General features: G+C 35.7%; 1 long non-coding RNA gene across 20 annotated transcripts; it reads left to right on the forward strand.

The window, feature by feature from the left end:
• The first annotated feature begins 756 nt into the window (after positions 1 to 756).
• LOC130954924 (uncharacterized) lies at positions 757 to 5889 on the forward strand. Of its 20 annotated transcripts, XR_009076501.1 has the most exons (13): positions 757 to 809; positions 920 to 1011; positions 1223 to 1282; positions 1618 to 1766; positions 2035 to 2157; positions 2926 to 3053; positions 3136 to 3258; positions 3454 to 3597; positions 3760 to 3871; positions 4125 to 4302; positions 4451 to 4887; positions 5021 to 5191; positions 5461 to 5888. It is a non-coding gene; the product is annotated as an uncharacterized LOC130954924 (long non-coding RNA). The 20 variants fall into 20 exon arrangements; XR_009076499.1 differs by lacking the exon at positions 1223 to 1282; XR_009076500.1 differs by having other exon boundaries at positions 763 to 1011.
• Positions 5890 to 25460: the final 19571 nt, after the last annotated feature.

Here is a 25460-nt window from a genome sequence, read left to right on the forward strand (position 1 = left end):
ATCTTTGAAGTCAGAACTTTTCGAGGGTATGCTCTTTGATTTCACCAAGATGCTCAACCAGAAGTTCTCCCTCAATCACAGGTACCTCTTCATATCTTTTAGCTGACTTCAAATTAAATTATGCAAAAATATTTATCTAATTTGTTTATTTGGTTCTTGGTTGGAATCTGATTGCGACCAGCATTTCGATGGGGCCTACTGAGATCCCTTCTCAGTCAATGGAGACTATTAAGATCCCTACCGCTAACTATGAGTTTGGTGCAACCTTCATTGATCATCCCAAGGTGCTTCCCCCTGATTTTGCTTAGTTTTGTTTCGTTGTTGTAAGTTCCAACACTCATTGACGATGATATTATTGTGCTTGGTTTAGTTGATGCTGTTGGGGAGAATATTGACTGATGGAAGGCTCAATGCAAGAGTCAAGTGCGACGTCTCTGAAAATCTCACTCTTAAAGCCAATGCTTAGGTATTTATGCTCCTTTTCTATTTTAAGGGAAATGCCACAATTTTTCTGCTATTTATGAGCCTTTGATATTCTGCTACACCGTATATTTACAAGAATTTAGTGCTGTTTTATTTTGTTGAGTACTGATTCAGCTTTAACTTGATAACGTGCAAGAGTTGTTGAATGAGCATTATGTTCATTTTTATTCATCCAATATTTGATCTATGATAACCCCCTTCCGATTCAAATGTTTCTTATTACTAATTCTCCTTTTTGCTAACCATAACCTATTGTTTCTTGTTTGCTTCTCCAGCTTACGAATGAGCCACACATGTCTCAAGGGATGGTCAACTTTGATTACAAGGTCAATTGCTTTAACCTTCCTAGATCATTTTCCCCGATTTTTGACATATATTGTATTAGTGTGACCTAATGGGAGTTTTATATACTAACCACAAGAATCGCCCTCTCAAGATTTTCATGGGAAACAAAATCCAAACTTCACACTTCACTCAACACTCCCATAACCTCAAATCTTCCTGTTAATCTGCAGCTTTTTGAATTTGGTATGCTTCTTCCACTTTAGCTACATGTTTTCCAGCAATCCTCACATGCTATTGCTAATAATTTAATTTACTTATACTGCACAATATTCTACAAGATATTATCAATCTTTTGAGAAATTGATTATTGATTTTTTTTTGTAATATAGTTTCTGCATTATTGAAGCTATGTTAACTTCTTTTACATTTTTTTCTATATTACTTTTGCTATCAGACATTGGGACGTTTGGCTCAAAACAGAGAGGCCGCAAGAAAAAGCTGGCTAAGGAAAAATGTGCTATTTTTGTTGGGACTTGTCTATTTGCTATTTTTGTTTGATAATTATCTATTTTAAAATATGCTCATTTGTTCCAAATTTCTTATACCATAAGAATTATTGTGGACAAGGCAGCCATAGAAAACTCTTTATTTTAATTTTTGCAGGGCTGAAAAATTTGAAAGTACTCAACTTGGGATTTAATGACATTACTGATGCATGTTTTAGTTTCTTATTTGTGTTTAGGATAGTTCTCCTCCCGTGATAGGCGTAATTCTAGTGAAGATGTAGTGTGCATAAACTTGGAAATGTTGATGTTGACCAAAGGCATTAGATGTCATTTTATTTTTCAGGTGGTTTGACGTTGACCAAAGGCATGAAGGTTGTGTTACTTGGAAATGTAGTGTGCATAAACTTGATTTGGGAAGCTAAATGGCTATGGAGCTTTCCTCTAGAGAGGACTTAATTATAGCACTGGGTTTTTTCAGACTTTAGCTAAATGGTAAGGAGCTAGCTAGCTTACTTATAATAAATATCTACATGTTCTTGAAGCATTTTTTGAATCTTTCAACATCTTGAATCTCACTTTTTGTTACACTAAGAGGGTTTGGACTATAGACAAGGCTATGTGGAGATTTAAAAGTCGTCTAGATTTTGAATCTCACTTTTTGTTACACTAAGAGGGTTTCGATGCATGAGGCAGTAATTAACATTTTTTAACAGCAAAAATTATCTAATGAAATTCACTTTCCAGTTTTATTGATGAACAGATCTTTGGAAATGTTTGTGGATGTGAATCTAGCAGAAGAGGGGATTTTGAGGTTGCTCTTTGCTGTAGTTTTTCTCATTGTTAACAAAAATGGAAATGATAGCAAAACTTCTGCTGCTTCAGGGTAAATTTATTTGCATGTTGCAACTCTTAGCTTTGTTATGAATCATTCATAATTTATTATATAAACCTATTTGCTAATTGTAAGACATGATGTCATCTGTGTTAAATATATAGAGTAGAGGTCTATTCTGGCATTCTAATTATATATGTGACATCACATTAGTCTTTTAGCTTTTGTTTCGTTTCCTTCAGATGGCTATCTTTACGAATTTTTTGTATAAAAAAGTTGTTAGTAAGAGTGTTTCAGAATTTTGGAACTACTTGAATTTTCTTATGGCTAGTTTGTTTAAGACAGCTACATTGGATGAGAAAACTGAAATTAGGTGAGTTTTGAATGTCCCTTTAGGAATTAACCAAGTTATTTTTCTTATTCATATTCTTTCAGATTTGTTGTGCCTTCTCCTTTAGTACAGTACATTTGAAAGGAGAAAATAATTTGTTAGAAAAATTAGTGGATATTACTCAACCTTTTTGAGTTATAGGTTTTTTCATCTGATTTATGATATCTTGTTTCTTGTGGTGAACATGGGAAAAACTATGCTATAGTGGTACTCCCCAACAGGTTAGTGTCTTTCATGGGAAAAACTATGCTATAGTGATCTCCCCGACTGACTTGACACTGCTGCCTCTTACTATGTCATGAAAAGAATTAAATCCCTTGATCATAAAGATGTCATTCAAAGGATAGTTATTGCATCAATCCATCAGCCTAGTGCTGAAGTTTTTCAATTCTTTGATAATCTATGTTTGTTCTTTGCTGGAAAAACAGATTACTTTGGACCTGCTTCTGCTGCAATTCAGGTTAATATACAACAAAGAACCAACTAACTAACTAGTTCATATTTTCGTTAGATATTTGTTCGTTAGATGTGACAATGAACCAGCTCCATGGACAAGGTTGGTTCCTTGTATCAATGTGTGTCTTTGTGTGAGCGCATATACATGCAATCTTGAACTTATTTGGGTCATTCATCTACAGTGATGAACATGGAGACCGTCCACGCCCACTTCCAGTGGTTAAAGAGTTGAAGGGGGCAATTGATGTAACTAAAAGGAAGAAAGCTGCAGCATGGGATTATGATCTAAGTGGTGTTGTACAAAAGTATGGTCTGTTTATTTTTCTTGTATCTAAAATTCTAAATGTTATTGCATTACGAGGTATTGATTCATTTGCCCCTTCTTTCTACTAGGTTACTAGGTTAAGACAAGATAATCATCACTTGTTTTGCCCTAGATATTTTGCATATTCTTTGTTCCATTGAATTTAATTCCACCTTTATTGTTTATACATTTCAAGAGGAAAAGGAATGCCGGATGTGGAAGAGACCCCCCACCACCAAGCAAGAAAATGGATGCTATAAGGTATGAATATGGGATATCAGAAAAGATAAAAATTGTACAAAAGTCAAGATCAAGCCAGTGAGAGATAGGCTTATGAAAGGTACATGTTGCCTTGCCTTTCTCATGATTCCATCTACTATTGTTTGTGCTGCTTCATATTGCAATTGTTGTACTTAAAATTACTGTTAAGTTTCTACATTACTTTGTCCTAAGCTCGGCTCCAGATTGCGCTTTTTCTTCATTACTTTGTAACTACCTACAGGTAATGCCTCTCTTGTCCAACATGTGAACTTAGTTAGTTGTGCTGAGACTGATTGATTTAAATTGGTGGAAACTCGCTTAAGCTTTGAATCAAAGCAAGATAAATTATCAAGGTCAGGAGAACTTTACAACGGTGCTTAGTGTGAATATAATAGTTTAGTATTAGCAAATTAATTTGAAATTTGGAAGTCATGGTCAAGTAATTAGCCAAGTAGACAACCCAATTTAATCTTCATTTCATTAATATGTTTTAATTTGATTTTGATTTTGATGACGACAAACAAACTAGGTGCTTCTGTTTGTCTTTTGGCTCACGGATGTATATATTTCTCAAGAACTTAATGTGGTTCGGTGGTTCGATTTCAGTGGTGATAATAGAAAACTCCAAATGATTGGTGAGAAGATGGATGCTCTGTTCCAAGGGCTGATCGATGAGCATAGAAGCAAGAAGGAAAGTTCAAACACCATGATAGATCACTTGCTCTCCTTTCAAGAATCTCAACCAGAGTATTACACCGATCAAATTATCAAAGGGCTTATCATGGTCAGTCATCTATTCTTTGCCCATTAATTGATGATTAAAAATGATAATTAAGAGATTAGCATATGTTATGTTAAACAGTTTAAATTTGAAATCTCAAGTGTTATTGCTCGAATCTATAATCATTATTATTCTGTTTGCATGGGTGTAGGCCATGATGGTGGCTGGAACAGAGACTTCGGCTATAACAATAAATGGGCATTGTCGAATCTGTTAAACCATCCACAAGTGTTGGAGAAAGCAAGGATGGAGTTGGACAAGTAAAGGGATATAGCACAATTTTACCTAGATGCTTCCTGAGTAATAAACAGTGCCTAAACATTTCAAATAAAGTTGAAGAATAAGAGAATGCTAACCTCAGAGATTGCATGATACTCTTTTGTTCATTTATATATCTCAGATGTTCTTTTATATCTATTTCTAGGGTCTTCATGGATAAGAATTCCCTGTTAGACAACAACTCCTCAACCTAGCGCTTCACTGCTCCAAAAGTCTGCTTAAATTGTGAAACCTTATTCTCAAACTGCTTGTGAGAACTGGTGCAATTCTCCACCGACTTCCACAAATTTTCTTCCTTCACCAAATCCAGTAAACACTTCCTTCTTGAACCATTTATCTCAATTATTGCATATCATGATGAATTGGTGTTACTCTTCTAATGTTGTGAGAAACTTATTTTGTACCTAATGAAAGGCTAATATTACCCAATCTCTTATTTTAGATAGAGTCAAGGGAAGAGAACTAAACTTGGAGAAGAGATATGACATTATCATTGGGACAGTTGAAGGATTGGTTTACCTGCATGAAAATTCAAAAACTAGGATAATTCAAAGAGATATAAAAGCCAGCAACATCTTATTGGATGCTAAACTTCACGCCAAAATTATATGTGGTAATAAATCTTGTTTCTTTTTATTTTCTTATGATTATGGAATGTCATAAAATACTAAAGAATTTTTCATTGAGGTGCAGAAGTGTGGCTTTGTTTTGACTTCTATGATTTTAACAGAACACATTGTAGAATGAGAAGAAAGGTTGTTGTAACTGACAAGTTAGTCATTTTGCTCTGTTACTTGCAAAAGGAAACTGTAGAAATAAATGGTCATGGTTTATAATTGCTATTGTTTATACATAAATTTAAGAGAACCTAGTTTTCTCTAGTTGATGATTTGCTGCATTAGCTCCAACAATGCGAACCTGGTTGCGACTCAACAAAAGACTGACTGCAATTTCCTCAGCTAGCTTGAAAACCAAAGGGAAGAATTTGTATATTGCAATGCTGATGTGGAGTTTAACTTGAAGTGGCCACACACAACCACAAGGAGATCGAGGAGGTGTATTTGTCAATGGCTCTGAGCAAGTCACCATCATGCAATCTAAAAGGAATAGGATCAATATAAAATCTTGTTTATTTAGATTGTTGAAAATGAAGGAACTAGTAGTGTCAATGAGTAATGTAAATAGTTATAGTTTTGTCACTGATTTATTTTTTGGGTTTCTTTTTATTGAGATAGTGAGATATTGGCCAATGATATTGAAAAATAACATCCAATTTTATAGGTATCATGTAATGAGTATTATGTTTATCTATATAATTTTTGGCCTCTTTTTTTTCAATTTATAGTGTGTTTGATGGAGAAAATTTAAAAAATAAACCTAAAGTATTCATTTTGCAATGAAAAAATTTAAAAAATTTTCTATTTTACTTTACCGACGGATTTACGGACGGATTTTATGTCTGTAATCATAGTGTGAGATGATTTTCCAAGGTTCAAATTACAGACAGAAAATCTGTCTGTAATTATAGACGGAAAATCCTTCGAAAAATCCGTCTGTAATTACAGAAAGAAAATCCGTCGAAAAATCCATCTGTAATTACAGACGGATAATCCGTCAGAAAATCTGACTGTAATTACCGACGAAAAATCCGTCAGAAAGTTCGTTGTCTTAAAGAAATGGATGGAGAATTTACAGAGGAAAAATCCGTCGGTAACTGGTAAAAATCCGTCGGTAATTTTTCGACGAAAAAAAATCCGTCGATAAATAATTTTCGACGAGGCTTTTACAGAGGGACGAAATCTGTCGGTAATTTCGTCGGTAGCCAAAAATTCATCTGTAATATAGACCAAATCTGTCTGTAAATCTGTCTGTATTAAGCCATTTTTTAGTTGTGTGATTGGAAACTTAAACACATGTACACAACTTATACTATATCAATAACGTGGAGATGATTATGATCTAAATAAACGCTAATCAAAGTCAAAATGAACTTAAAAAAATCATCCAAACTTGACCGCAATTTTCAAAGAGAAGAATTTGGAATATTACCAGCAAACCAGCTAAATTAGTGATTATCAAAATGGATATATTTTAAGTATAATGAGAAAATAAGAAATTATTTTGCAATTTAATATTTTGCAGAGGTTGCAGAAAAAAAAGAGAAATTATTTGATAAATTAATAGAGAAAAAAAGTCTTTGCTGAGGAACCTAGATGATGTTGGCAAAGAAGTGCAAGTAAACGACGAGAGCGGTGCCGTCAGCTGCAGCAATGACGGAGCCGAGGATCATAACGAACTAGTTAAAACAATCGGCACAGGCGAAGAAGTGGAAGAAAGGCACGACAGCTGGCAGCGGCTCAACCTCCTTTGACTCCTCAATCTCCTCTTCTACCTCAACCTGCTGCGACGCCGAATCCCTACTCAGAATTGAAACTAGTGACAAATCCACCTTTGTTCACAAGGCAAAATTCAACTACAATTGAGCTATTTAAGAAAATGACGTGAAAGAACTAGGTTCTTCTTCTTTGTCCAGATGGAGAGAAGAACGACGGAGAATAACAAGTGGTTTTTGGTGCTTGCTACTACTGCATGAAGAACGGCAGAGAGAGAGCGCGTTTTCAAGGAAGGGAGAGGGTGAGGATAGGCTGTTGTCCGGATAGGGGATTAGGGGTGATGTTGCACTTTATTGGTAGACTGGTATATAAGATGTGTTCCTCTTTTTGGTATGAATGGGATAAGAGAGATTAGATTAGGGTTCATGATAAACAAAGCAATCTTTTAGTGTATATGAAATCAAATTATTTTGATTTTGATTTTTAAATTCATTCAGATTTAAAAATATAAAACTAAAGCTAATTGAATTTTGATTAAATTAAAAAGATTAGGATAATTTTTGTCCAATAGAATATTTAAGTTTTTTTATAAAATTAAATAAAAAAATATTTTTATTTTTATTAAAGTACAAGAGTGATTTCGTAAAAGTATTAATATGATACGTATTTAAAACAAAAAAATTAATTACTAACGTAAAAAATATAATCTTTATATAGTATTCTAATTTGTCCAGCTTTTTATCATTTCGATATATATAAATTTATTATCGTATTAAAATAAATATTTTTGTTTTTTAACTGTTATTAACTGTGTTTGGCATAGCTTTTGTCATTAGTTATATAGTAATTAATAGTAGGCGTACGTGGCATTTCTAAATCATAAAATTATTTTATTTTATTTTATTTTTATCAAAAATAGATATTCATTGAAATGAACAAATTTCTAAATATTATGACAACTTGGATTAAAAAAATTAAATTACAATCAACATATTAATTTTGAGAGGAGGGAAAAAATTGCAAAATCTAAAACTTTCTAAAAAGAAATACTAACGAAAATGCGAAGAATTTCCGGATCATTCCAAATAGAAAAAGTATAATTAAACAATTTTTAACCAACTAAGTTTAAATAATTATAATTAATAATGATTAATTTTATATTTTTAGAAAATAAAATTTAAATAATTATTAATTAATAATAATTAATTAATATGAAGTGTAGTTTAAAAATATTTATTAACTTATTGTATATTGATTAAATTTTTGTTGATTATCTAACTGAATTGTTCTAAATAACACATAAAGCATACTTAATCGTTCCAATAAAAAATGTTTTATCTGTAAAATAAATAAATGATTTTCAGTCTTTAACCGTGTTAAAAATGAAATATAGTGATTTATGTTGTCTATTTTCTCTTATCAATTTAAGTTAAATTTTTGAAAGAATTAATTTTATAACATAATATCAGAATCTTTATGATAAAAAATATTTAGAGTTTAATTATTTTTTATCCTCACAAAAATAATAATAATATGAGACAAATAAAAAAAATCTTATATAAAAAACTTCAAGCAAATCCAATCATTTATGTGTTTCATTATGTCCGTTTAAATTAAAAAAAAAAGAAAGTAATTTTACGATCAGAAAAGCTCTGCATACAAGCGCTAACCACTTGTATATTTTACAAGTTACTTAACACCCTAAAACCTAAAACACACTTCAATGGCTATGTCGTATACACGCGCTATATATAACTACCAAATTTAAAAGATTTGTTTCCTTCTTCGTTTTCCTTATTTACAGATTTGCTCGTTCTTCTTCTCGCGAAGCTTCCCCTGGTTTCTTCGATTGTTCTTTTTCCCTCCTTTCTCACTCGTTTCTTCTTCGTCATTTACGTTAGTTCCTCTGTCTGTAATTCCAGCTTCGTTTTCTCTTTGATTTTTTATTTTCTGAAATCAAAGTTTGAACTCATTTTGAAGATAATGGATGATTCAACCTCAGATTGTCAGCTGAATCCAGGCAAAGTGGACTATGAATTTGAATCTAACGAAGTTCCTGAGGTTTAATTTACATAGGATTACTATAAATTTTGTTGCAGTAATTTGTATAGCATTGTGTAGGTGAATAATTCGTGAACATTGACTGTCAAAATAATGCATGAAGATAAATCTGTGTATTGAATGCAATGTATTAATTTTGATTAATTATCTGGAATTTATAGCAGACGCTCGGGTGTAGATCAGATCTTTTTTGGGTGTATTTTTGCTAGAAGTGTGGGTGTATTTACAGTTTACTGCTTTTTCTGTTATTTTAACTGAGTTGTTGTTGTTCGGGTGTATTATATCAGACATGATTGGATGTGTTTTTAGCTTTTGACATGGTGTATTCTGCAGCCTGTGTATTTACAGTTTATGGCTTTTATTGTCATTTTAGTTGAGTTGTTGCGATTCGGGTATATCATATCAGACATGATTGGGTGTATTTATAGTTTTTGACATGGTGTATTTCTGCAGCCTCTCTCGGTTGTTGATGACCAGTTTGTTCCAAAGGTTGGAATGACCTTTACCACCCTTGAAGATGCTGGAAAATTTTACAGGAACTACGCCAAGGCTGCAAGTTTTTCTACAAGAATTCGGAGCACAAATAGGAAGGGAAACGAGATTAAGAATCAATTGATTACATGTAGCAGAGAGGGAAAATGGAAATCTAAAATATCTCCGACCGAGAAGACTAATCCGACAGCCGGTTTAAACTGTCTTGCAAGAATTTATATACACACATTGAAGGATGTCGGTGCTTGGATCATTTCAAAGGTTGTGCTGGATCATTCACACCCCTACCTGTCCAAGTAAAGCAGAGATGCTCAAACAGCACAGGGAACTAAGCATGTCCATTCGTTGTACAATAGAGAATAACGAGGAGGCCAGTATCAGACCAAGCAAAACCTACCAATCATTTGTTGCGGCTGCCGGGGGTCACCGCGAGTTAAATTTTATCGAAAAGGACATGAGAAATTACATTACCAAGGAAGTGCGGAATGTTTCTGAACAAGAAGATGCAAAGGAATTCGGAAAATATTTGTTAAGAATGAAAGAGAAGAATTAGAATTTCTTTTTTGAGCTTGAACTCGAGGAGGATCAATCGATTAAGCTGGCTTTTTGGGCCGATGCAAGAAGTAGAGCTGCCTTTGAGTATTTCGGAGACGTCATTTCATTTGACACCACCTACAATACAAACAGGTAACAAACTGCCTGTTTATGATGCTAAATTAATGTAATTTTATGAATCCGCAGCAGAGGTGTATATTGGCTGTTTTTTGGGTGTATACGAAGCATTTGTTGGGGTGTACTTAATGATTTTGCATTCTGCACTATGGTAATTTGTTTCAGGTATAATTTGGTCTGTGGTTCTTTTGTCAGGGTGAATCACCACGGTCAACACTTCTCGGATGCTCGTTGATGAAAAACGAAGAAATTGAATCATTCAAATGGTTATTTCAATGTTGGCTTCGTTGCATGGGAGGAAACGCTCCGAAAGGGTTTCTCACCGATCAATGCGCATCAATGAAAAGGGCTTTAGAAGCCTGTATGCCAACAACAATTCACCGTTGGTGTATTTGGCACATCATGAAGAAGATTCCAAGCAAATTAAATGGGTACAAGGGACATGCAGATATTGAACAAGAAATGAGCCAAGTTGTTTGGAACTCTCAAAGCAAAGACTCATTCGATAGGAATTGGAATGATTTTTTGCTGAATTTTGGTCTTGTGGACAACAAGTGACTTTCAGGTAATGTTTGTTTAAAATCTGCAGCAGAGGTGTAAATTGCATGTTTTTTCGGGTGTATTTATAGTCTGTGTTTGGGTGTATTTTGCAGATCTGTATGAAGACCGTCATATATGGGTTCCTATCTATCTAGATCACCACTTCTGGGTAGGGATGAGAAGCACACAAAGGAGTGAGAGCATGCATTCATTTTTTAACAAGTTTATCACCCGGAACAGCTCGCTTATTCAGTTCGTCAAACAATATGATAATTGTCTCGGAAGCAGGGAGCAAGCAGAGAGAGAATCAGATGCTGCAGATTTTCATACGGTCATACCGTGTGCAATCAAATCCTCCATTGAAGCTCAGTTTCAAGATGTGTACACTCATCAAAAGTTTAGGGAAGTCCAAGCGCAATTCAGAGGAAAGGCAAATTGCATCACCAGATTAACGAATTTCGCTCTAGGCTATTCAGTATACGAAGTCGGAGAACAAGTTTCCAGTTCAATATTCAACAAGTTTGTGGTTACTTACGACTCAGTTGCAGCCGAGGTAAAATGCCAATGCTATTATTTGAGTCGAGAGGGATACTGTGTCGTCACGCACTAAGCGTGTTAAGCTTTGAACAAGTAAGCCAAGTGTCACCTAGATATATACTGGAACGATGGAGCAAGAAGGTAAAGAGGCGACACACACACATCAAGAGCAGCCATGACGAGCCACTGATGGAGCCAAGAAGCAAGGCCAACTGGAATCCGTTAACGAGCTTCAAAGCCCGCCGAGGATTCGAACAAGAGGACGTCCAAAAAATAGGCTAGGTTCAAAGTTGGACATACAGATTGCAAATGCCACAAAGAAGAAGAAAACGAAAGTTTTAAGCGAGGTAAAAGTAATGTTCTTTAAATTTGTGGTGATTAAGTTTATTTTTCTCGTTAATAGTTTAGCTAATATGTGAGTGTTATATTCAGATAAACCTGTTTGATGCTGCATCAGTGGTGCATTCAAATTCCAGCCAATATCAAAGACATATATGTGAGTGTTATATTCAGATAAACCTGTTTGATGCTGCATCAGTGGTGCATTCAAATTCCAGCCAATATCAAAGACATGTTATGAATTATCAGTTTAGGGTACCATCAGCAGGGGATAACTCTTTGGGTGTATAGTTTTACAAATTATGGGTGTAAAAGCACTGTTCTTTTGGGTGTATTTTTGTGAATTCACATTTTACATATAGATACATATATATAATATTAGGGTTTAAGGTTTTAGGGTTTATAGGTTAGGGGTAAGGGATTAGGTTTTAAGTGTTTAGGGTTTAGGGTTTTAGTCTCAAAGCATCAGGGGGGATAGATTTCAGGGTGTATATTCAACTTTATTTGGGTGTAAAAAATCGCAGGTTATGGGTGTATATTTGATTTGATATTTTTCTTCATATTTTAGTACATGTAATTCATACATTTTGAATACAGCACAGACAGTTTAACAGCACAGACAGTTTGGGTGTATATTTTAAGCAATCTTGGGTGTATATTAAACTCCCGTTGGGTGTAAAAGCTTATAATTTGTGTTTAGATCTGTCTTGATGTTTTCCTTCATATTTTACCACCTGTAATACAGCTTTTGAATAAAGCACAGACAGTTTAACAGCACATATAGTTTAACTATGGAAAAAAATTTCATTGAATAGAAGTTGTTTATAAATGGCAATTTTTTTACAGCATTTGTTCAATTTACAAACTAGCTAGCAGTTAGATTACTCAGTTTCTATATCAGTAGAATTTATCTGACAAAACAGACTCAATAATACAGAGGATGGCTTCGACAGTCTTATTGCATTACTCGCTCTAATTGCTTGATCTCTCTCTTTATTCATTTCACTGAATAGTATCCGCGAAGCATACTCCACTCTATAGTGGTCCACCTCGTCCTACAATTAAAAAGTATATTATGTTTAAACAGCAATATTAATTCGGTAAAGTAATACAGAGTTATATAGTTCTAAAGATAGTTACCTGTTTCCAATTATCCCATTCATACTTCTCCCTTTTAATGTTTTCTGGCTCAATTAACTCAAGCCACTTCATAACGTAGATAGCGCAGTCATAGCTGAAAATGAAGAAAATAAATTACAAATCTCATTTAAGAAAGTTTAATGTTTAGAGTCACAAATTTATACGTTGATTTTTGGCCTGATATATTAACGTATGATGCTTTAATTTCCTTCTCCTTCTCGTCTTTCTTTAGAGGTTCCCCGCCGGCATATGCTCTCATTCTTGAAATTACATATCCCTTAAATACCAAAACAAATCAGTAATACACCCAAATGAATACACAAGATACAACCAACTGAATGGACAATATACACCCAATACAACAAACGAAATACACCCAACTTAATAAACAACATACACCCAACTTGATCAACAAAATACACCCAAATGGATCCACAAAATGCACCCAACTCGACAAAGAAATTACACCCAAAGGAGAACATACTTACACCCAAAGCAAAACATACTTTATATCATGCAATAAAGTAAATAACACAGAGCCAACTTACAGTGAATTTATTAAGCTGCTTTCTCTCATCGCTTGGAGCTCTCTTGTGTAACGGGTCAAGTATATGAAATCTCTGCTTTGTTGTATCAATCACCCATAACCACCAATGGCCCGAGTAGCAAACAGGTGCAAAAATCTGAAGGATTGCCACATTTCAATAGTGTGTTATTTTATTTGGCATATAAGTAAAGAACGGTACTAACAAATTTTACAAATGAAAACTTACATATGGATGCGAAGTTAATTTTTTTGCATCTATGAAGGGAATAAAACTTGGGTAGTCTTCCACCCTGAATTCTTTATTGGTTTAGGTGATATGAATTCTCCGTTTGGGTGCTTCGAAATGGCCATGTTCTGCAACAATTGTGAAACAACAAATGAAATACTGAAAATACACCCAATCGAATACTTTAAATACACCCAAATGACTACACAACTTACACCCAATTGAACGTAAAAAATACACCCAAATGAATACAGAAAATACACCCAAAATTTGTAGAAGTAACACTTACCACAATATCAAGGGGGAGACAGTATACTTGTTCTTGAAACCTTTTATCATTTTTCTGGTTGAGGATGAGGCACATGGCAGATAAAATCTAGAAATATATGCTGAAATCAATTTACATTAATAAACATTGCAGTAAACTTTGGTGTAAAACATTAATGTTATTCTAATATTACCTCAGCTTCTATATAACTTTCCGCTGGAGTGATGCAAAGTGCATTCTTGTCAAAATGTATTTATCTTGGGCAATCAGAGTGCACATGTTGTCATACTCGTTAGTGCTGCCATCTGCGTATATCTTCACTCGCGTCCCTCAGATGTAGCACTTCTCTTTCATATCATTTGTATTCTGATTTTTTCCCGCAGGAGTTTCAAACTTCCCAGAACTTTCTCCCCCAGTCTCCCTTTGAATTTGTGGACTTTTACTTTCTTCTTTCGCTACACTGCTTGCTATTTTTTGTACCAAATTCTCTAATTCTTCTATCAAATTTGCAGTTTCTGGAGATTTTGCCCTTTCTGCCTCCTGCGTTGACGCTCCCTCCTGCGTTGCTGTTTCTTCTTGGCTTGAATAAGTGAGGGCAAGGCTGAATGATGGCAACGGATCTGTTCTAGGAACATACGATGCTGTCCGTGCCATCATCATCAGGGCAGCAGCGTCTTTTGCGGCTGGATAACTGCGTTATCATGTATAACGTATTATAAGAATAAGAATATACGGATGATAAGCAAAGATTGATTTTAGTCTGATAAACTTACATTTTAGTTGGAGCTGGGGAAAGCGTGGGTGTGCTTTCTTCAAGTTGTTGGGGGGTTTCAGGAGTGCTGCACAGTTACACAAAATTAATCATGGCGTAAAAAAAACTATTCAGGAATAATATACACCTAAACTGTTACCAAATATACACCCGAACTGTAACCCAATATACACCCAATACTATTTCTTACATTTTTGTAGTTCCTTCAATTTGTAGCAGAGGGGTTGGTTCAAAATCTGTCTCAAGTGTTTCTTCAAATTCCAGCACAGTGGTTGTTTGGGACACTGGCACAAAAACTTGAATCGGAACTCTAAACAAGAAGAAAAATAAAAGGTTAACAACGCCTTTGAAAATAGTAAGGTTATAAGGTTGAAATATTCTTGAAAAACTCACATTGCAAGTGCTTCCAACGGTGTTTGTTCCCTTACAACCATCATATTCGAATCAGCCGGCTCACTGGCTGACTGTTGAACCGGACTCAACCTAAAATACACCCGAACAATTCAAAAAGAAGACAGGCTTTGTTTTTGAGAACTTACATACTTGCAGTTTTTGCTTTTTTTTTTTCTGCCTTTTTTTTCTTGAATAAAATAATAAAGGGCTTTTTTTCTAAAAAAATATATACAGAATTAGAAGTAGAAGGTAATAGAAGAACAAAAGTAACGGTTATTTGAAAGAGAAATTACATGCTCTCTGCCGGCTTGTTTACACTACTTTGTTCTGTGCGTCCTTGAGAGGAAGGATCATCACTTCCCAAGTTCACATCCGGTATTTTAAACAGATTTCATGTTATTCAGACAAAATATGATACAAGTATAAAATAGACCCAAATGAATGCACAAGATACAACCAACTGAATGGACAATATACACCCAACACAACAAACGAAATACACCCAACTTAATAAACAACATACACCCAATTTGATCAACAAAATACACCCAAATGGTTCCAAAAAACACCCAATCATGATAACAAGATTTTATTAATAAAGCTTCTTACGTTTCAGAGGAGACATCGACCTTCTGTCGCAGGTTAGCTTCGTTCTCCTGCGAACAAGAAACAATATTAGCAAAGAAAACACTAAAAATCTGAATATACACCCCAAGATATACCCCTCTGCAGTAGATTGTTATCGTTTTCCCTTAACAATTCATCTAGATCTTCACTTCATATTTCAGATCTGTCAGTACATTCATAAAAGAAGATGTTACAAAAATAATTATGATGATAGACGGTAATATAGCTTACGAGGTACTGTACCATCATAGTATTGATCTTCTTTAGGAATGAATGCTCAACAACAACCTTTTTCTTTTTGGATTGTGTTTGGGTGGAAAAACAAGTATGAATCAGAAATAAAATTAATTTTATCACAGATATTATCCAAAGAAGTGCTTACTTTTTTGTTGTTCTTTGTGTCTTTTCTTTTTCTTTTGCTTCTCCACCGGTGATGATTCTTCGCTTCTAAGTTAATAAGAGACACTTCAGTTAATACACAAAATCTTTATAATGAAGCCAAAAAAAAGGAGTAATAATTTCAGAACATTACTCATCAGTTGATTCAGATTCTGAATCAGAATCTGAATCCTCTTGACTCTTCTTTCTTTTTCTGGAGTCCATTTTGGAAGGCAAACAATCATTATTTAGAACATACTAAAGATATAAATACACCCAATAAATGCACAAGATACAAACACAACATACACCCAACTTGATCAACAAAATACACCCAACTCGACAAAGAAATTACACCCAAGTATGGTACTTACTTTTTTCCTTTTTTGCTGGGTTGTTTTCTTGGTGAATCCTCCGAGTCTTCTTGAGTCTCAGACTCAGAGGTAGAACTGTCACTGTCAGTTGTTTCTGTCTCCGAAGACGATGTTGAACTCGCCTTCCTTTTTTTGTTTTTTTTATTTCTTGTTTTTTTCTTTTTTCTCTATTTTTTTCATTTTCTCTCTTGTTTCCGCCATCTTTACAATCCCCTGAAATATTAGATATTTTAGTTAGCAGCATTCAGGTAAATAAAATACACACAACATATTATGTTTTCTTACCAAAATTTCCTCTGTTTCTGCACTCATTCTTTCGACCAACTGCTCCTTACTCCAATTGGCAATCCAGGATTTTGGCGGTCTTTCAGCTCTCTTCTTGCCTTTGTTTTTAGAAAGATGAAAGTAAATTATCATCAGGGCAAAGAGGCAGCCATCAATTGCCTTCTTCTTTTTCTCCTTGTAGTCGGTTGGTGCACGAAATTGAAAATCACAATTCTTGACAATTCCACACAACTAACCAGCAAGTGCACTGGGTCGTCCAAGTAATACCTTATGTGAGTAAGGGTCGATCCCACGGAGATTATTGGTTTGAAGCAAGCTATGTTTATTTTATTAATCTTAGTCAGGATGCCAATAAGGTTATTTGGATTTAATTGTAAGAAGTAAAAGTGTTTGGAATAAGTAATTGTTACTTTATTAATGGAGAATATGTTGGAGTTTTGGAGATGCTTTGTCCTCTGAATTTCTGTAATGTAATATTCCATGCATGGAAAAGTGCAAAGTTCCCTCCATGGCAAGCTGTATGTAGGGTGTCACCATTGTCAGTGGCTACCTCCCATCCTCTCAGTGAAAACGGTCCAGATGCTCTGTCACAGCACGGCTAATCAGCTGTTGGTTCTCGATCATGTTGGAATAGGATCCATTGATCCTTTTGCGTTTGTCATCACGCCCAGCAATCGCGAGTTTGAAGCTCGTCACAGCCATTCAATCCTTGAATCCTACTCGGAATACCACAGACAAGGTTTAGACCTTCCAGATCCTCAAGAGTGGCCGCCATCAATTCTAGCTTATACCACGAAGATTCTGATTAAGGAATCTAAGAGAAGCTCATTCAATCTGATGTAGAATGGAGGTGTTTGTCAAGCACACGTTCATGGGTTGAGGAAGGTGATGAGTGTCACGGATCATCACCTTGTTCATAATTAAGCGCGAATGAACATCTTAGATAGGAACACACACGTTTGAATGGAGGAATAGAAACAATTGCATTAATTCATCGAGACACTACAGAGCTCCTCACCCCCAACAATGGAGTTTAGAGACTCATGCCGTCAAAGTGTATAAAATTTAGATCTGAAAATGTCATGAGGTGCAAAGTAAATCTCTAAAAGTTGTTTAAATAGTAAACTAGTAACCTAGGTTTACAGAAAATGAGTAAACTATGATAGATAGTGCAGAAATCTACTTCTGGGGCCCACTTGGTGTGTGCTGGGGCTGAGACTTAAGCTTCTCACGTGCCTGGGGCTGTTTTGGGCGTTCAACACCAGGTTGTAACCTGTTTCTGGTGTTGAACTCCAGTTTACGTCATCTATCTTCGCGCAAAGTATGAACTATTATATATTGCGGGAAAGCCCTAGATGTCTACTTCCCAACGCCGTTGAGAGCGCGCCAATTGGACTCCTGTAGCTCCAGAAAATCCATTTCGAGTGCAGGAAGGTTAGAATCCAGCAGCATCAGCAGTCCTTTTTCAGCCTAACTCAGATTTTTGCTCAGCTCCCTCAATTTCAGCCAGAAAATACTTGAAATCACAGAAAAACACACAAACTCATAGTAAAGTCCAGAAATATGATTTTTGCCTAAAAACTAATAATATTCTACTAAAAACTAATTAAAACATGCTAAAATCTACATGAAATTACCCCAAAAGCGTATAAAATATCCGCTCATCACACAGTTTTGGCATCTCCCTTTATCCTTTAAAATTCAGAATGATTGGCATCCATAGGAACTCAGAATTCAGATAGTATTATTGATTCTCCTATTGTAGTATGTTGATTCTTGAACACAGTTACTTTATGAGTCTTGGCCGTGGCCCTAAGCACTTTGTTTTCCAGTATTACCACCGGATACATAAATGCCAGACACATGACTGGGTGAACCTTTTCAGATTGTGACTCAGCTTGCTAAGTCCCCAGTTAGAGGTGTCCAGAGCTCTTAAGCACACTCTTTTTGCTTTGGATCACGACTTTAACCACTTAGTCTCAAGCTTTTTACTTGGACCTGCATGCCACAAGCACATGGTTAGGGACAGCTTGATTTAGCCGCTTAGGCCTGGATTTACTTCCTTGGGCCTCCTATCCATTAATGCTCAAGCCTTGGATCCTTTTTACCTGCCTTTTGGTTTTAAGGGCATGCTCAAGCCTTGGATCCTTTTTACCTTGCCTTTTGGTTTTAAGGGCTTTGGATTTTTCTGCTTACTTTTTCCTTGGGCCCTCCTATCCATTAATGCTCAAGCCTTGGATCCTTTTTACCTTGCCTTTTGGTTTTAAGGGCTATTGGATTTTTCTGCTTACTTTTTCTTTCTCTCTTTTTTTCTCTTTTTTTTACTGCTTTTTCTTGCTTCAAGAATCAATTTCATGATTTTTCAGATCATCAATAACATTTCTGTCATCATTCTTTCAAGAGCCAACAATTTTAACATTCATAAAATTCAATATAAAAAATATGCACTGTTCAAGCATTCATTCAGAAGACAAAAAGTATTGCCACCACATATAAATAATTAGAATTTTCCTTATTAAGAACTCAAAAAAATTAAATTGCCTCTTTATTCTACAAATCTACTATTTATTCATGTTTGATGATGATGAGAAAATAAATTATAACTTAATTGGAAATAAAACCAAAATAGACATGCTAATTACTACTACTCCTATATAACTTCTAAGGTAAATTTCTATAATAATACTATCACAGAGTTAAAGCTTAAAATTAGAACTTAACAATCTGTATTTTGGGAAGTGGATGTTCCTCTAGTCTGTGGGGTGCTTGGTCCTTCAAGGAATAGCTTCTGACGCTTTAGTTCCTTCAGTTCACATCCTTGCTCTTCTTGTTCCCTTAGGTGCCATGATCTTGATGAGTTTTAGCTCAGTGATCATGGCAAATCACACCAAACTTAGAGGTTTGCTTGTCGTCAAGCAAAAGAAAGGAAATGAGAGGAATAGAGGGAGAGGCAATTTCGAAATCCAAAAGATATGATGAGTTGAAAAAGATTTGGATGGAAAAGATTTGTGTTTATGAATTAAGTACATTTGACATTTTTGAAAAAGGGATTTTAGAAATTAGTGTTTTAGAAATTAGGATTAAAATTTTTTGGAATTGAAGGATGATATTTTAAAACATGTTTATGCAAGAAATTATGAATTGAAACATAAAAATTAGAAAATTTGTGAAGAAAAACGAATTTTACCTCCTCCCCATCATTCTGGCGTTGCGCCCAAATGCTGCTGTTTGGGCGTTTAACGCCCAATTGCTGCTTCTCCTGGGCGTTCAACGCCCAGCTGTACTGGGCGTTTTTCTGAATGCCTAGGACGCTGTCAATCTGGCGTTAAACGCCCAGAAGGTGCTTCTTTCTGGCGTTCAACGCCAGAAGATGCTCCTTTCTGGCGTTTAACGCCCAGATGGCTACCCTTACTGGCGTTGAACGCCAAGTGGGTGCTTCTTTTGGGCGTTCAACGCCCAAAATGTTTACTGGCTTTTTCACGCTAGTGAGCTTCCAAATTCCCTTGTAACTCTGTGAATCCAATCAATTGCTATTTTACCTTTTGAAGATACTTTGACATATACCTGTAAAAATTAGCAAAAACAAATAAAATTAAATTTTGTGAATGGCTGGGTTGCCTCCCAGCAAGCGCTTCTTTATTGTCCTTAGCTGGACAGTGAGCTTTCATGGAGTCTCACAGATAATCAGAGCAAGGTTGGGACCTCCCAACATCAAACTTAGAGTTTGAATGTGGGGGTTCAACACCAAACTTAGAGTTTGGTTGTGGCCTCCCAACACCAAACTTAGAGTTGGATTGTGGGGGCTTTGGTTGACTCTGCAGTGAGAGAAGCTTTTCATGCTTCCTCTCCATGGTTACAAAAGGAGAACCTTGTGTCTTATAGTTTGCAATGTCTGCAAACCACAGAGCTTCCTGAACAGCAAATAATTGCTCATCCGGAAAGGTTTCAGAGATCTCAGTAGGAGGGAGGGATGCTCCTGCTACTGGTTCTATCCGGGACAGGTGATCAGCTACTTGATTCTCTGTTCCTTTTCTGCCTCTTATTTCTATATCAAACTCTTGCAAAAGCAACACCCATCTTATGAGCCTGGGCTTTGAATCCTGCTTTGTGAGTAGATATTTAAGAGTAGCATGGTCAGTGTACACAATCACTTTTGATCCTACTAAGTAGGATCTAAACTTGTCAATGGCATAAACCACTGCAAGTAATTCTTTTTCTGTAGTTGTGTAATTTTTTTGGGCATCATTTAAAACACTGCTAGCATAATAAATATGGTCACTGACATCACACATTAGTTCAAAGGGTAATGTCCAATTTGGTACAGAAATAACTGGTGCTGTGACCAGCTTAGCTAGAGACACTTTGTGTCAAACACAAATGGGTGTAAGCAGCTAGCAGATTGCTCAGAGGTTTTGCAATTTTGAAAAATCCTTTATAAACCTCCTATAGAATCCTGCATGCCCTAGAAAGCTTCTGATTGCCTTAACATTGGCAAGTGGTGGTAATTTTTCAATTACTTCAACTTTAGCTTGATCCACCTCTATTCCCTTGTTTGAAATTTTATGCCCAAGGACAATCCCTTCAGTCACCATAAAGTGACATTTTTCCCAGTTTAAAACTAGGTTGGTCTCTTGGCATCTTTTCAGAACAAGTGCTAAATGGTTAAGGCAGGAGCTGAATGAGTCTCCAAATACTGAAAGTCATCCATGAAGACTTCCAGAAACTTCTCTACATATCAGAGAAGATAGAGAGCATGCACCTTTGAAAGGTTGCAGGTGCATTGCACAAGCCAAATGGCATCCTCTGTATACAATACTCCAGATGGGCATGTGAATGCCGTTTTCTCTTGATCCTGGGGATCTACTGCAATTTGATTATAACCTGAATATCCATCCAGGAAGCAGTAGTATTCATGACCTGCTAGTCTTTCTAGCAGCTGGTCTATGAATGGTAAAGGAAAATGATCCTTTCTTGTGGCTGTATTGAGCCTTCTATAATCAATACACATACGCCACCCTGTAACTGTTCTTGTAGGAACCAGTTCATTTTTTTCATTATGAACCACTGTCATGCCTCCCTTCTTAGGGACGACTTGGACAGGGCTTACCCAGGGGCTGTCAGAAATAGGATAAATAATCCCAGCCTCTAGTAATTTAGTGACCTCCTTCTGCACAACTTCCTTCATGGCTGGATTCAGCCGCCTTTGTGGTTGGACCACTGGCTTGGCGTCACCCTCCAATAGGATCTTGTGCATACATCTGGCTGGGCTAATGCCCTTAAGATCACTGATGGACCACCCAAGAGCTGTCTTGTGTGTCCTTAGCACTTGAATTAGTGCTTCCTCTTCCTGTGGCTCTAAGGTAGAGCTTATGATTACAGGAAAGGTATCACCTTCTCCCAGAAATGCATATTTCAGGGATGGTGGTAATGGTTTGAGCTCAGGTTTGGGAGGTTTCTCCTCTTCCTGAAGGATTTTCAGAGGTTCTATTATTCTCTCTGATTCCTCCAAATCAGGCTGAACATCTTTAAAGATGTCCTCTAGCTCTGATTCAAGACTCTCAGCCATATTGACCTCTCTTACTAGAGAGTCAATGATATCAACACTCATGCAGTCATCTGGGGTGTCTGGATGTTGCCTGGCTTTGGCAACATTCAACTTGAACTCCTCCTCATTGACTCTCAGGGTTACTTCCCCTTTTTGGACGTCAATGAGGGTTCGGCCAGTTGTTAGGAAAGGTCTTCCTAGAATGAGAGTTGCACTCTTGTGCTCCTCCATTTCCAGCACCACAAAGTCAGTAGGAAAGGCAAATAGCCCAACCTTGACAATCATGTCTTCAATCACGCCTGATGGGTATTTAATGGAGCCATCAGCAAGTTGAAGACATATCCGGGTTGGTTTGACTTCTTCAGTCAAACCAAGCTTTGTGATAATAGATGCAGGTATTAAGTTGATACTTGCCCCAAGATCACATAGAGCCTGCTTGGTACAAGTACCCTCTAATGTGCATGGTATCATAAAGCTTCTGGGATCCTTAAGCTTCTCATGTAAGCTTTCCAGGATAACTGCACTGTATTCTTCAGTGAGGTAAACTTTTTCAGTTTTCCTCCAATCCTTCTTATGACTTAAGATCTCTTTCATGAACTTGGCATAAGAGGGTATTTGCTCAAGTGCTTCTGCAAACGAAATCTTTATTTCAAGAGTCCTGAGATAGTCTGCAAAGCGGGCAAATTGCTTATCCTGTTCCGCTTGGCGGAGTTTTTGAGGATAAGGCATTTTGGCTTTGTATTCCTCAACCTTAGTTGCTGCAGGTTTATTACCTGTAGAAGTGGGTTGGGAAGCCTTTTTAGAAGGGTTGTTATCAGCACTTGTATGTGACTGATCCCCCACTGGCGTTTGAATGCCAGGGGTGGAAGCTGGAGTGGCGTCATACGCCAACTCCTTATCTGTTACTGGCGTCTGAACGCCAGAACTGTGCTCCCTTTGGGCGTTCAACGCCAGATTCATGCTTGTTGCTGGCGTTGAACGCCAGGAATGAGCATGGTCTGGGCGTTCAGCGCCAGCATTATTCCTCTCTGGGCTCTGATTGTCCTCAGAGGGATTTTGAGTAGCCATTTGTTCATTTCTTGGCTTCCTGCTGCTTTGAAGTGAGGTATTTAATGTTTTCCCACTTCTTAATTGAACTGCTTGGCATTCTTCTGTTATTTATTTTGACAGTTGCTTTTCTGTTTGCTTTAACTGTACTTTCATATTCCTGTTAGCCATTCTTGTTTCCTGTAGTATTTCCTTGAATTCGTCTAGCTGCTGAGTTAGAAAGTCTAATTACTGATTGAATTCATTAGCCTGATCTACAGGACTGGGTTCAACAATTACTGTTTTAGCTTCTTCTTTCATGGAAGATTCACTGCTTAGGTACAGATGCTGATTTCTGGCAACTGTATCAATAAGCTCTTGAGCTTCTTCAATTGTTTTTCTCATATGTATAGATCCACCAGCTGAGTGATCTAGAGAAATCTGAGCTTTTTCTGTAAGCCCATAGTAGAAGATGTCTAATTGCACCCACTCTAAAAACATCTCAGAGGGGCATTTTCTTAGCATCTCTCTGTATCTCTCCCAGGCATCATAAAGGGATTCATTATCTCCTTGTTTGAAGCCTTGGATGCTTAGCCTTAGCTGTGTCATCCGTTTTGGAGGAAAATAGTGATTCAAGAATTTTTCTGACAGCTGTTTCCATGTCTTTATGCTGTTCTTAGGTTGGTTATTTAACCACCTCTTAGCTTGATCTTTTACAGCAAATGGAAACAGTAATAATCTGTAGACATCCTGATCTACTTCCTTATCATGTACTGTGTCAGCAATTTGTAAAAATTGTGCCAAAAACTCTGTAGGTTCTTCGTGTGGAAGACCGGAATACTGGCAGCTTTGCTGCACCATGATAATGAGCTGAGGATTCAACTCAAAGCTACTAACTCCAATAGAGGGTATACAGATACTACTCCCATATGAAGCAGTAGTGGGGTTAGCATATGACCCCAGAGTCCTCCTGGACTGTTCATTTCCACTTAGTTCCATGATGGAATAAAGGAGATGGTATGGATGTTGATATTATTTATTTTATAAAAATTTATTTTATAAAATAAAGTAAAAATAAAACAAATAAAAATGAAATAAAATAAATAAAAAAAATAAAAATATTTTTTGAAGATTTTCGAAAAAGTTGAGGAAAAGGAGAAAGTGGTTAGGATAAATTTTTTGAAAAAGATAATAAAATATATATTAAAAAAATAAGAATTGAAAAATTTTGAAATTGAAATCTGAATTTTTATATAAAAATTTCGAAAATATAGTTTAAAATTAGTTAGAAAAGATATTTTTTTTGAATTTTGAATTTTATGATGAAAGAGAAAAAACACACAAAAGACGCAAGACTTAAAATTTTTAGATCTAATGCTCCTTATTTTCGAAAATTTTGGAGGAAAAACACCAAGGAACACCAAACTTAAAAATTTTAAGATAAAAACACAGGAAAGACTCAAGAACACCTTGAAGATTCACAAGAACACCAAGAACAAAAGAAAGAACACCAAACTTAAAATTTTTAGAAAACTTCACTAAATTTTTGAAAATTGAAGAAAAATTAACAATAAAACACCAAACTTAAAGTTTGGCACAATATTAAATCAAGAAAAATTATTTTTAAAAGAAGTTTTGAAATAAAGATACCCAATTACCAAGAACATAGACCAACGCTCTAGCCAATTGGGCAGAAAATGTAACAATTGTTCTGAATAGGTATATTTTTTTTGGAAGACTAATGCTTTGGATTAGCACAAGAAAAACAAGAAAAGACACAGAACAAGAAAAACTCAAGATCAAACAAGAAAAATAAACAAGAACAACTTAAAGATCAATGAAGAACAAAAAAAAAAAACACAAATTCGAAAATTTAAAGGAAAAATATAAAATATGCAATTGACACCAAACTTAGAACAAGACACTAAACTCACGAAAAAGATTAAAATTGGTAAAGAAAAATAATATTTTTGAAAATTTTTTAAAAAGAAATTATCCTATCAGAATTTAATGACTCTAACAACAAAAATAAACTATTCCTAATCTAAGAAATAAAATAAACCTTTAGTTGTTCAAACTCGAACAATCTCCGGCAACGGCGCCAAAAACTTGGTGCACGAAATTGAAAATCACAATTCTTGACAATTCCGCACAACTAACCAGCAAGTGCACTAGGTCGTCCAAGTAATACCTTACGTGAGTAAGGGTCGATCCCACGGAGATTATTTGTTTGAAGCAAGCTATGTTTATTTTATTAATCTTAGTCAGGATGCCAATAAGGTTATTTGGATTTAATTGTAAGAAGTAAAAGTGTTTGGAATAAGTAA

The sequence above is a fragment of the Arachis stenosperma genome, chromosome 10, assembly GCF_014773155.1.
Source record: "Arachis stenosperma cultivar V10309 chromosome 10, arast.V10309.gnm1.PFL2, whole genome shotgun sequence".
NCBI classification, from domain to species: domain Eukaryota; kingdom Viridiplantae; phylum Streptophyta; class Magnoliopsida; order Fabales; family Fabaceae; genus Arachis; species Arachis stenosperma.